This window comes from Scyliorhinus torazame, chromosome 1 (genome assembly GCF_047496885.1).
Source record: "Scyliorhinus torazame isolate Kashiwa2021f chromosome 1, sScyTor2.1, whole genome shotgun sequence".
Taxonomy (NCBI): Eukaryota; Metazoa; Chordata; class Chondrichthyes; order Carcharhiniformes; family Scyliorhinidae; genus Scyliorhinus; species Scyliorhinus torazame.
The window spans coordinates 290,606,240-290,618,980 of NC_092707.1; the positions used below are offsets into that span (position 1 = coordinate 290,606,240).

The 12,741-nt window shown below is 52.4% G+C and overlaps 1 protein-coding gene and 1 long non-coding RNA gene across 3 annotated transcripts in view; one reads left to right on the forward strand and one right to left on the reverse strand.

Annotated features, from left to right (window-relative positions):
- The window catches only part of stx11a (syntaxin 11a), a 55,015-nt gene that overhangs the window by 30,668 nt on the left and 11,606 nt on the right, over positions 1–12,741 (forward strand). The window contains exon 1 of one of the 2 annotated variants that reach the window (XM_072507438.1): positions 4,509–4,809. The exons of the other annotated variant lie outside the window; for it this stretch is intronic. The gene's annotated coding sequence lies outside the window, so the exon portion shown is untranslated. Of the gene's footprint in view, positions 1–4,508; positions 4,810–12,741 lie in introns of those variants that run through there. 2 annotated transcript variants of the gene reach the window in all.
- LOC140422431 (uncharacterized) overlaps positions 1–12,741 on the reverse strand; it is a 98,836-nt gene that overhangs the window by 30,066 nt on the left and 56,029 nt on the right. The window lies entirely within an intron of this gene.

Here is a 12,741-nt window from a genome sequence, read left to right on the forward strand (position 1 = left end):
CAAAGAATCTGTTCATCCGGGCCACTGTCATGTGAGCCCGGTGAACGACCTTGGATTGCATCAGGCTGAGCCTGGCACATGTTGTGGATGCGTTGACTCTACTCAACGCGTCCGCCCATAAACCATCCTCTATCTCTCCTCCCAGCTCCTCCTCCCACTTGCGCTTCAGCTCCTCGGTCTGCGTCTCTTCTGACCCCATAAGTTCCTTGTAAATGTCAGAGATGCTCCCTTCTCCTACCCACCCTCTGGAAACTACCCTGTCCTGAATCCCCCTGGTGGTAGGAGCGGGAAGGTTGACACCTGTCTACGTAGGGAGTCCCGCACCTGCAGGTACCTGAATTTGTTTACCCTCGCCAACCCAAACTTCTCCTCCAGCGCCCTCATACTCGGAAAGCTTCCCTCTATAAACATATCCCCCATCCTCTCAATCCCTGCTCTCCGCCATATCCGGAACCCCCCATCCATACTTCCCGGGGCAAACCAGTGATTATTACAGATTGGGGCCCAGACCGATGCTCCATCTGCTCCCACATGTCTCCTCCATTGCCCCCAGACTCTCAGGGCTGCCACCGCTACCATGGGGCTGGTGGAGTACCGTGCCGGCAGGAACGGCAGAGGCGCAGTTATCAACGCCCCCAGACTGGTGCCCGTGCATGAAGCCGCCTCCATACGCTTTAACTGCACATTCGTAACTGGACAAAATGAATTGGGTACTCTAAATTTTTTAAAAAAATAATGTTTCAGGGCTCCAGATACAAGATCATTGACCACTGTTGTTGCAGGGTTACACCCAGTGGCTGCATGGACGTGACCTCAATCTTGACTGCCACAGGATTAGATAATGGTATCTTGTTCTCAAGAAGCAGTTAGACGTAGCTCTCAGGACAAAAGGGATCAAAAGATACGGGGTGAAGGTTGGGAACAGGCTAGTGAGTTGGATGATCAGCCATTATCGTAATAAATGGCAGAACAGACTCAAAGGGCCAAAGGGCTCCTTGCTCCTATTTTCTATGATCTCTATGGGAAGCAAGGAGTGTCCATGTGTCCCGTTTCTGGTGGGAAGTGAAAGGCGAGGTATCTATTGCAGTCATTTTCAAAGTCAGGGTTGCGACCTGCGGGTGCGTCATGGGCGGGTGTTGGGAGGGCTGCGGGGCCATCAGTCTCAGCGTTGCCAATTGCGGGACCGGCTGTGACTGGCTTTAAAAAATGCCGGCAAAGACTAGCTTTCAGAATGCCGGCCATCCCGTGCATGTGTGCCCCCTCCGCAGTGCGCAGGCCTGGAGCCCAGCGAGGCAGCCTACCTCCTCCTGATGTCAGTGTGCCGACTCAGGAGCAGGTACTTTAAAAAAATTGATGGAGTCTTCTCTCCAGAAGTGGCGGCAGAGAGCAAGTCATGTACTCTGGGCACAAGAGAGATTCCTCCATTTTGTAGCTGCCAGCAGTGCCGGTGTGAACTCCAGGGCCTGTGGTGAACAACCCATGAAGAAGATGCTGAAAACAGGAACAAAGCAGCATAAAGATGATTTCTTGCAAATCAGGATGCAAAGCCCATGTGTGTTATATGCAGGGAAGTACTGGCAAATGAAAGATTAAAACCTTCAAAACATCAAAGGCATTTGAAGACTAAATATGGTGAGTTCGAGGACAAACCTCATGATTTTTTTCGACGGATGCAGTGAGATCTTAAATCAACAGCTGAAGTAATTTGTAGAAATGTAACATTGAATAACAAAGCCATTGAGATCGTGAGGACCAAGCAGGCTCACCTGTCACATTAAAGGTAAGTGAAAATGATGGGTCATGAAGTTCGGGCGCCTGACCTTCGCGATGGCCAGTTGGTAAAAATGGTTCCTGGGCAAAAAAGTTTGAAAAACACTGATCTACTGAGTTTAAAGATTGGCTGTTAAGCTTTAGTAATCCTGATTTGGAGGCAAACGTATCAGATTCAATTGAGCACGACGTATCTGGTCTTCGAGGCCTGTGGTCGGTTGGGCACCCCTCCTGCTGACCTTATCTTATCCTGTAACATGAAGGTACTTCGTTCATTGGAATCTGCAAGAAATGCTGAGACGTGTTCGATGATCCAATCATGGCTTTGGCCTTTTCAAGCAACATCGATGGTGTTATTAGTCTGCAGCTCTTCAATAATCCTGGATGTTACTCCCTTGTGATTATACTGTTGACTATTTGTTGTTGTCTTGTCTCCTGAAAGGATGTGCAAAGTGTGAGCACGAGGGCCAGAGTCGCCTGTCATCCTATTCTAGCAAAACCCATATTAAGTCGATTATGTGAATGTCTGTGCACAGTTTAACTCCTTTATTTTTTTATGTGCTGTTATCTTTGCGGTTATGGGAAGGGAGTGTTTTTTGGACACCCCTTATCCTATTGGTAGTGAAGCTGAGTGGAGTCACGCTGTGGAGTTGGGTGGTTAGTTGAGTTCTCACTGAGAGTGAGGATAGCCCCCCCCCCCCTCTTCATCTGGATGACCGGCATGCTGTTCTAAATTCTGGTTTGGTTCGGTGGTCCACAGGGGGTTGGTTCCCTTATTGTACCTGGAAGGATGGAGTCGGCCCCTCCTTCCAGGGCACCTAATGTTTGGGCGCCTTGACAATTCTTCTTCTCTTTGGTGATGGGGTCTCCCCGGGTAGGGCTGGCGGAATTATTTTTTTAGTAACCATGGGGGAGGTGCAGTGCCCTGGGATTTTGGGTGTGCTTCAGGTCTTGGGAGCACTAAATTTTGTGTGTCGCAGAGTATTGGGCTTGGCCAGGTCCAGTGCTGTGGTTGGTGTCCTGTTGCTCCCTGGAGCTTGGAAGGCACTTACTAGGGACATCCTGAGAGGACTCTTCTGTGCACAGGGACCTGGGGTTGAACCAAGTTCTGTACTTCGGTAGATATCCTGTTTCCCTTGTGGTCGGGATAATTCTTATTTGATTAAGCAGGTTTTTTTTCTCTTTGATCATAAAAAAAATTGCCCCTTAAATGCCCAGGGATGTGCAGGTTACGTGGGGTCATGGGGATAGGGCGCTGGAGTGGGCCTAGGTAGTGTGCTCTTTCAGAAGGTCAGTGTAGACTCGATGGGCCGAATGGCCTCCTTCTGCACTGTAGGGATTCCATGGAATACTATCCAAATAGAGAGCAGCTGATCCTCTCTGTATAAATGTATGAAATGTTGTTGGTTCTGTACTGGGACTGGTGCCACATTATGTTGCATTGTGTGATATATATGTAACCCTTTTAGATCTGGGGTTCTGGCAAATTTTCTTTGTTTTTTCTAAGGGGTGAGTATAAAGAATCTGTGGTCGGTTCATGCAGTGGTGCAAATAGGTCTAGTATCCAGTAGAGGAGATTGCAGCGTGTCATTGGTGCCTCTGGTGCTGCTGGAGTTGAGGGAGATTCTGGGTGGGATTCTCCGTAGCCCAACGCCGAAATCGTGATCGGTGATCGGGCAGAGAATGGATTCCGATGCCGAAATCGGAGTTGGTGCCGGTCTGCCATGCTCCCCCCTTTCTAAAATGTCATCATCATGACGTGCGCCGTTTCACTGCCATTGGTGCGTCATCAGCCGCCCCCCCCCATGGTGCTCCACCCCCGATGGGCCGAGGTCCCGACGCCGTGGGACACGTGTGGTCCCGACCTTGTGGGAATTCAGCATGCCTGCTGCGGACAGTGTCCAGCGCCGCCACACTTGGTCGGGATCCGTGCCACTGGCTGGGGAGGCTTCTGCTAGGTCTGGTGGGGGGTGGCCAGGGGTTGGCCGGGGTTGGGCTGTGGTTGGTGGGTTGGGTTTCCGGAGGGCCAGCGCCATGTTGTATGGCGCAACCGGTACAGGTCGTCAGCTGTGCGCATGCCCGCCCCCCCCCCCCCCCACCCCCCAAGCAGACCATGTCTGCTGGGCTTGTTGTGTTGTTTGTAATAATGTAAAACCTCAATAAATAAATACATTTTAAAAATTGGGATGCTCAAGAAACCCAAATTATAGGAACATAGCTATCTCAGAGGGTTGTAGGAGGAGTAAATTACGGCAATAATGAGATGTGACAGGTTCCCTCATTGGACATTTTTGTACCTCTGTGGTTTACAGAGTAATTGGCACCAGGGACTAGGAACCCCCAAGTCACAAACGACAAACGGCATTCTGTTGTGAATTCGTTATTTAAATGATACCATGGGAAACACAATTACGGAACAACTAAGTCAACAATGAGGTCTGTATTTACATTTGATGTACTGTAGAGGGGAAATTTTGAATGATTGCGGTTTGTCTGTGGCTAGGGGTTCTACATGCCGCCTCCCTCTCCCCTGCCATATGACTGTGCATACTCAGTAATTAACCGTACTTGCCCACAGGAGAGGAAACTATTTCTTTATCTCAGTGTCAGTTCCCAGAATGATGTTGTAGTCACGTGGTATAATAAGACCACCTCCTGTACTGGGCTTAGCAGTCTGACTCTGGGCTACACTGTGACTGGGTGCTGATTGCCAGCCTGCATTAGTTCAACGGGGAGTGTAAGACCACTGCCAGCCGTATTGTCAGCCTCAACGTAGCACTCCAAATACAAAGGGGCTGCAGTTGTCACACCAGAGGTACAGGGCCTGGCATCATTCTCTCGGCTGGTTTGCACCTCCACTGTGTGAAAAGTGCCTGGAAGATTCTGAACCGTAAACAGATCCTCGCTTTTAACAAATTCTAAGAAGGAAGCAGGTACGAAGGGCTTGAAGCCCCATCTGCACAACGCAGCTCAGCCTGTTCCGAGAACTCTGCTTGCTTTCTCATTCCACGAGCGGGACTATTTCTGAGGGTTGTCTTGGTGAGTGACCAACATTTCCTGTTCTAAAAACAGCTGTGGCTAACATTGAGAAAATATGTTCTTTAGTATTCTGTTTCACTTTAGAAATAGACTCTAAGTTTAGCTGGTGGCTGGTAGTCGGTGCGATGAAAAGGCTTTTAAAACAAAACAAAATTTGGTTAACTTTACTGCAAAAAGTTGAAGCATAAAATATGTCGCAGTGGACCAGACTAAGAAGCTTATAGGAGTCTAACAGTTGCGATGTGCATCTCATCCAGACAGTCAGCTTTTAAAAAAAATTTTTTAGAGTACCCAATTCATTTTTTCCAATTAAGGGGCAATTTAGTGTGGCCAATCCACCTAGCCTGCACATCTTTGGGTTGTGGGGGCGAAACCCAAGCAAACATGGGGAGAATGTGCAAACTCCACACGGACAGTGACCCAGAGCCGGAATCAAACCTGGGACCTCGGCGCCGTGAGGCCGCAGTGCTAGCCACTGCGCAATCGTGCTGCCTCAGAGAGTCAGCTTTTGTGAGCATAACCTCAGTTGCTCAATTAAATAGATTGAATGTGCACAAACTTTGAAATCTGCAAGAAAACACTGACACCTTTCACAATCCCCAGTTGTGGATTGTTAAACATTTTGATTGAGGCAGGAGGATACTGTCTGTTCTGCGTGGGATAACAAGTGGCATTTCTTGCCCAAACCTGTCGCCCTGAGACGTTGATGTCAGCCTTTTTATGAACTGCTGCTGTCTGTGTGTTGATGGTGCTCCCAGAATAGGAATTTCAGGAGATTTATACAGTGTTGAGAATAGAATGCTGGTAATATCTAAGTCAGCCTGATGTGTGACTTAGAGTTGATTGTTTTCCCATTAATCAAAGATCCAGTAGTTTGATTGATTCCTATAGTAACTTGATGTTTATGTAGAAATTCTTTAATGTCCTGTCCCCAGATGAATATTTAAAGAGATTCTGTGGATGCGATTCTCCGCCCTCATTGCGCTCTCGCTCAAGCAAAGCGAGGCCAGTGAATAGCAGGAGAGGCCAAAAGTGAGAACAGCGCCAGGCGACAAACAGTTTATGATGTAACCGGCCCACTCCCATAGGCGAAATCGGGATCTCGCCGCAGCGTGGCGAGGAACCAATTATCACCACTTAAGCCCCATTTTCCATACAATTAACCGGAGCCACCCCATATCCAACGGCATCCTGTCTTTCATTGGTCACGCTGGCGCCAATTAGTACTTATTTTTTAAAAGGTGAACCTGCCGGAAGGGCTTCTGTGGGGAGCCGAGGAGCTGAGTGGCCCTCTTTGCTCACAGGCAAAGAGCCCGGGAGCACTGGGCTTGCTGCCCCTGTGCTTGGTGGTGATGTGTTGGGTGTTCTGGATCACATACAGGTCACCAACACGTGAAGTAGTGCAACACTATTTTATTAAAAGGTTAACTATTTAAACATACTTGAACTGTGGGTAAATACGATACTAGCTTTAACTAAAGACCTTTGCCTTGTCCTAACCAGTTGATGCACTCAGCACATGGTGAATGTCTGTGTTGCAGGCTGTGAGCTCTGTGCTCCTAGCTAGCTGCTACTCGAATGAGCGGGAACTCTGATGCCCCCTGTCTTTATGGTCCATGTGCTCTCACTGGTGATTGGCTGCGGTGTTGTGTATGTTGATTGGTCCCATTGTGTGTCTGCACCATGATATACTGGTGCATATTATGACATCCCCCCTTTTATATACAAAAATGTGCCTGCGTGACAATAAATAGTGTGTGGTGAATGTTCCTGACTACGTGTGTGCGAAATATTTACAGGACTATGTACATAAAACTAAGCTATTTACATGGGAAGGTGCCTGGTGCAGAAAAAACAATGTGTCACACAAATAATGAGATGAACACTATATACAAACCACTTGAACGATTAAACAGAAGAACAGAACAGACCAGAGAGTCCATTAGTGCACAAAGTTCACAAATTAAGTCTCTGAGGTGGGCGACGAATTCTGGTTGACCGCCTCAAGGGTGGAGCCACCGGCTGAGGAGCGGGCTGGACTGCGTCAGAGTGAGGAGGATGCAGAGTAACCGGAATCTCCGCATAGTCCAGGTCAGGGACAACAGGAGGGCGTGGCACTGGCGGAGGATCACGTAGCGAGCGCGGAACGAGACGAAGGGCACGTCGATTACGGCGCAGAATGGAACCATCCGGTAGACAAACCAGGAACGAGCGGGGAGCCACCTGCCGAAGAACCACAGCAGTTGCAGACCAGCCACCATCCGGAAGATGGATGCGGACGTTGTCATCTGGAGCCAGAGCAGGGAGATCAGCTGCACGGGAGTCATGAGCCGCCTTGTGCTGTGCACGAGACAGTTGCATTCGTTGAAGGACAGGAACGTGGTTGAGGTCTGGGACGTGAATGGATGGCACCTTCATCCTCAGGGTGTGACCCATGAGCAGCTGGGCTGGCGACTGGCCAGTGGGGCTGAGCGATAGGCCAGCAGGGTGAGGTAGAAGTCGGATCCCGCATCGGCAGCCTTGCCAAGGAGCAGTTTGACTATGTGGACGCCCTTCTCCGCCTTGCCATTTGATTGGGGGTACAGGGGACTGGATGTCACATGCACAAAGTTGTACCTCCTGGCAAAGTTGGACCATTCCTAGTTTGCGAAGCAGGGGCCATTGTGCGACATCACAGTGAGTGGGATGCCGTGACGAGCAAAGGTGTCCTTACAGGTACGGATGACTGCAGACGATGTGATGTCGTGCAAACGTACCACCTCCGGGTAGTTTGAAAAATAGTCTACAATCAGAACATAGACCCTGCCCAGCGTGTGGAACAGGTCGATGCTGACCTTGGACCAAGGGGACGTGACCAACTCATGGGGCTGTAGGGTCTCACGTGGTTGGGCCGTCTGGAACCGCTGACAGGTGGGGCAGTTGAGCACTGTGTTGGCGATGCCGTCATTGATGCCAGGCCAGTACACTGCCTCTCGGGCCCGTCGGCGGCACTTCTCCACGCCAAGATGGCCCTCGTGTAGCTGTACCAAGACAAGCTGGCGCATGCTGTGCGGGATCACAATGCAGTCCAGCTTCAGGAGGACACCATCGACTACCGCCAGATCGTCTCTGATGTTGTAGAACTGCGGGCATTGGCCCCTGAGCCACCCGTCTGTTAGGTGGCGCATGACACACTGTAGCAGGGGGTCAGCCGCAGTCTCGCGGCAAATTTGGACGAGGCGTTCATTAGTGGCCGGTAGATTGGAGGCCACGAAGGCCACATGGGCGACAACCCGGCAGACGAATCCCGCTGGGTCACACGGGGTGTTGACTGCCCTGGACAGAACGTCGGCTATGATCAGGTCTTTGCCCGGGGTGTATACGAGCTGGAAGTCGTATCGCCGGAGTTTGAGCAGAATGCGCTGGAGACGAGGCGTCATGTCGTTCAAGTCTTTTTGTATTATATTGACCAGCGGGCGATGGTCGGTCTCGACGATGAATTGGGGAAGGCCGTACACATAATTATGATACTTAACGACACCGGTCAAAAGGCCCAGGCACTCCTTTTCTATCTGCGCGTAGCGCTGTTCCATGGGGGTCATGGCGCGTGACGCATATGCAACGGGGGCCCATGATGAGGCCTCATCGTGTTGCAGGAGCACTGCCCCAATGCCAGATTGGCTGGCATCGGTCGAAATTTTTGGCTCTTTCGCTGGATCAAAAAAAGCCAATACCGGGGCCGTGGTAAGTTTGGTTTTAAGTTCTCTCCATTCGCGCTCGTGGGCTGGAAGCCATTGGATGTCTGTCGTCTTCCTGACCAGGTTCCTGAGAGCTGTGGTATGCGGGGCGAGGTTAGGGATGAACTTCCCTAGGAAGTTGACCATGCCCAGAAATCGAAGGACCGCCTTCTTGGCCTCTGGCTTTTTCATGGCTGTGATTTTTTAAATTTACAGTGCAGAAGGAGGCCATTCGGCCCATCGAGTCTGCACCGGCTCTTGGAAAGAGCACCCTACCCAAGGTCAACACCTCCACCCTATCCCCATAACCCAGTAACCCCACCCAACACTAAGGGCAACTTTGGAGCCTAAGGGCAATTATTCATGGCCAATCCAACTAACCTGCACATCTTTGGACTGTGGGAGGAAACCGGAGCACCCGGAGGAAACCCACGCACACATGGGGAGGATGTGCAGACTCCGCACAGACAGTGACCCAAGCCGGAATCAAACCTGGAACCCTGGAGCTGTGAAGCAATTGTGCTATCCACAATGCTACCGTGCTGCCCCGTGATGGCAGCCACCTTATCCGCATCCGGCCACACACCCAACTGGGAGATGTGGTCCCCTAGGAACTTGAGTTCCGTCTGGCCGAAGGAGCATTTGGCTCTGTTGAGGCGTAGGCCCTGCTCCCGTATGCGTTTGAACACGCGCTGGAAATGACTGATATGCTCCTTGGTGGACCAAATGATTATGTCGTCGACATAGACGCGAACCTCCAGTTGGCCCCGAGGTTGCCGGCGATGTGGAGCGGCGGCGGCAGGCTGATGTTGTCCATGTTGCAGGATGACGGAATGCTGGCGGAAGGCAGATCACTTGCAGGTAGGTCTAAGAAGTGCTAGTATGCAACCACTCCTGGGATCATGATGTGTTGGGGTTCTGGATCACATACAGGTCACCAACACTTGAAGTAGTGCAACACTATTTTATTAAAAGGTTAACTATTTAAACATGCTTGAACTGTGGGTAAATACAATACTAGTTTTGACTAAAGACCTTTGCCTTGTCCTAACCAGTTGATGCACTCAGCACATGGTGAATGTCTGTGTTGCAGGCTGTGAGCTCTGTGCTCCTAGCTAGCTGCTACTCGAATGAGCGGGAACTCTGATGCCCCCTGTCTTTATAGTGCGTGTGCTCTCACTGGTGATTGGCTGCGGTGTTGTGTATGTTGATTGGTCCCACTGTGTGTCCATCAGTGTTTGTCTGCACCATGATATACTGGTGTATATTATGACAGGTGGGGGGGGGGGGGGGGTGGAGGACCCTCGGCTGGAGGTGGGGACCCTGCTTAGGGGTGGGCGCCCTGGGAGAGTGGGGGGAGGCGCTGGGAGGGGGCAACCACTTGTGGCACCATCATGCCGACCCCTACATCGTGTGTGCCCATTTGGGGGGGAACCCTTTGATGCATGATCAATGACCACTAAAGCGAGGTTGTAGTCCAACTGAAGGCTTTAATAAGCTAGATGTTTCCCCCAGCAGCTCAGGTACAGAATGAAGGCTGCTGGGGCGGCACGGGCTCTTATACCCCGCCTAGCAGGGCGGAGCTACCATACAGCTTGACCAATAGGAAGCATACAATATCTACCAATGGTGTTCCAGCATTACCAGGTCCCGTAATACCTCTACACAGACTACCACACCCTTGACCTTGCCTGTCTGCCCCAACGGCCACCCATAACCCCCGCCCACTACCGAGGCCTCTGGCCGTGTGACTAAAGGCTATTGCTAATAGGGAATTGGCAAACATGGGTAAGTACGCACTTCAAACAACCCAAGTGGATTCTCGTGGGTGGGCGGGACCATGTAGCATGTGGGAGTCATTGCCTAGCATCCCAATCCGACTGTGATGCCTGCACACTGTGCCTGAACACTGCAGAGGCAACACCACACACGTGGCAGCCAACATCTGAACACCCAGGGGAAGGGACACAGCTCCGCGGACATGTCCACAGCCGGAGGGTGATTGGGTGATATGGGAACGGGGGATGCCTGGAGAGATGGGCCAAGTGTTTGGAGATCAGCCCGCATTGTGAACGAAAGTGACAAAGGCGTCATAATGGTTGTACTCAAGGGTGTTTAATGTGTAATACAATTCCCCACTCTCCCGATTATGCCGTTCCCCCACCCACCCAACCTGCAGCCCCACCCCCATCCCGTTCCATCCTCCCCTGGTGCCCTCAGTGACCCTCGATGTACTTGGCCTTCCTAGCACTACCACTACGTCTAGGTGTGTCCCCAGGATGCACATCTGATGTGGAGGCAGCCAGCTGCTTACCTCCTGCCATGGCCTTCGATGCCCCTGGTGAGCGTCCTCTGGGGCCATAGGGCCCCGGCTCACTTGTCGACGGTACATGCACAGCCTTGCCGCCCTATCCCGTGTGCTGACAATGAGACGCGGCCTCATCAGAGGGGTGGAACTCAGGGGAACTGATGTCCACCATCCCCACTCCATGGGACGGGTCCGGGTTGGAACTCAAAACCCCCTCCTCCTGCTCGGTGTCCATACGGCCCTGGGCGTCACCTCGGGACGGAGGGGCAGCTGGTTCAAACCCCGGCTGCCCCTGCATCATCTGGCTCTGCCAGCCCTGGAGGCTCCCCATGGTCTGCACCATCATGTCAACACCCTTGGCAATGCTGCTCAGTGACAGGGACATGCTCTGCAGCGCCTCAGCCATGCCCACCTGTGACTGGGACAATTCCGCAGCGCCTTGGCTATTCCCATCTGAGAGCGGCACATGTCCTGCAGCACCTCATCAAAGTCAGCCTGGTGCTGGGTGACATCCCCCAGCGAGGCGGACATTCTTTTTAAAAAATAAATTCAGAGCGCCCAATTCATTTTTTCTAATTAAGGGGCAATTTAGCGTGGCCAATCCACCTACCCTGCACAACTTTGTATTGTGGGGGCGAAACCCACGCAAACACGGGGAGAATGTGCAAACTCCACAGGGACAGTCAGCCAGAGCTGGGATCGAACCTGGGATCTCGGTGCTGTGAGGCAGCAGTGCTAGCCACTGAACCACCATGCTGCCCTCGAGGCGGACATTCTGCCGAGACGGTCAGCCATCACTGACTGCGCGATGCCTTGGACACCTTCACAAACGGTGCTGACATTGTGCACCAGTCTCTCCACTATGGTCGCCTCTCTAGCAATGTTGGCCTCGGTCCCACACATTGCTGCCGCCATCTCCTATGCTCGTAGCCTCTGGGACTCCTCCAAGCGGCTATGGATCTGCTGAAGGGACGCTGACATCTTCCTCTGAATGTCCCGGCCGCACCCTAACGTCTCCACCAGCTCCGGGTAACCCTGTTCCAGAGGCTCAGCATCAGCTCAATCGTATTCTGCGCTGGTGAAGGGTGGGGAATGGCAGCTATGCCGTGACTATTACGGTGGCATCCTCAGAGCTCTCCTCTGAGGTGGGCTCCTGGGAGGCTGGAGATGGGGCCGCCCGGGATGGGCCGGCACCATCGGCTGGAGGCCCTGCGGGAGAATGGACATGTGGTCAGTGGGAGGGATTGGTCAGTCAGTATGGCAATAACAACTCACGTTTGACAGGTCCCCCTGTGGAGCCCGGTGGTTCCTCACCTCTGTGGCATCTGCCAGCCTCCGTGTGGGTGACCACTCTGTCCGCTGCCACCCTAGACACCTCCAGGGCTCGCTCCTGGAAGGTGGCAAAGATTGTTAGGTCTGGCACACCACCGCCAGTCTGGGCCCTCTCCCAGTGATAATGGGAGAGCTTTTCCTGAGGAAACACAGGGAGAGTATCGTTAGCCACAGGGATGATTCAAATTGTGGATGGAGGGATGTGAAGGGAGGGTTGGGGGGGGGGGAATTGGAGGGGGACAGGTGGAGGGAGGGTTGTGGGTCGCATGGAGAGTTGGGGGGTGGATGCTTCCATGGTGGCGGACAGGTCTCGGGGGCTGGGGGGTGGGGGGGGATGTGGGCCATTTGTGTCTACTCACTCGTGTTGCCTGGTGTAGGTATTGACTTTTCTTCGGCACTGGAGGTCGATCCCCCGGGTCACACTCCCGACACTCACAGCTGCCGCCACCTTGTCCCAGACAGCGCTGGCTGCCCTATGGCTCACCCTCCGGGACTCTTGGGGGAACAGGACATCCCTCCTGGCCTCCACGGCATCGAGGAGCCTCCCCAGGTCAGCTTCCCTGAATCTTGGGACTG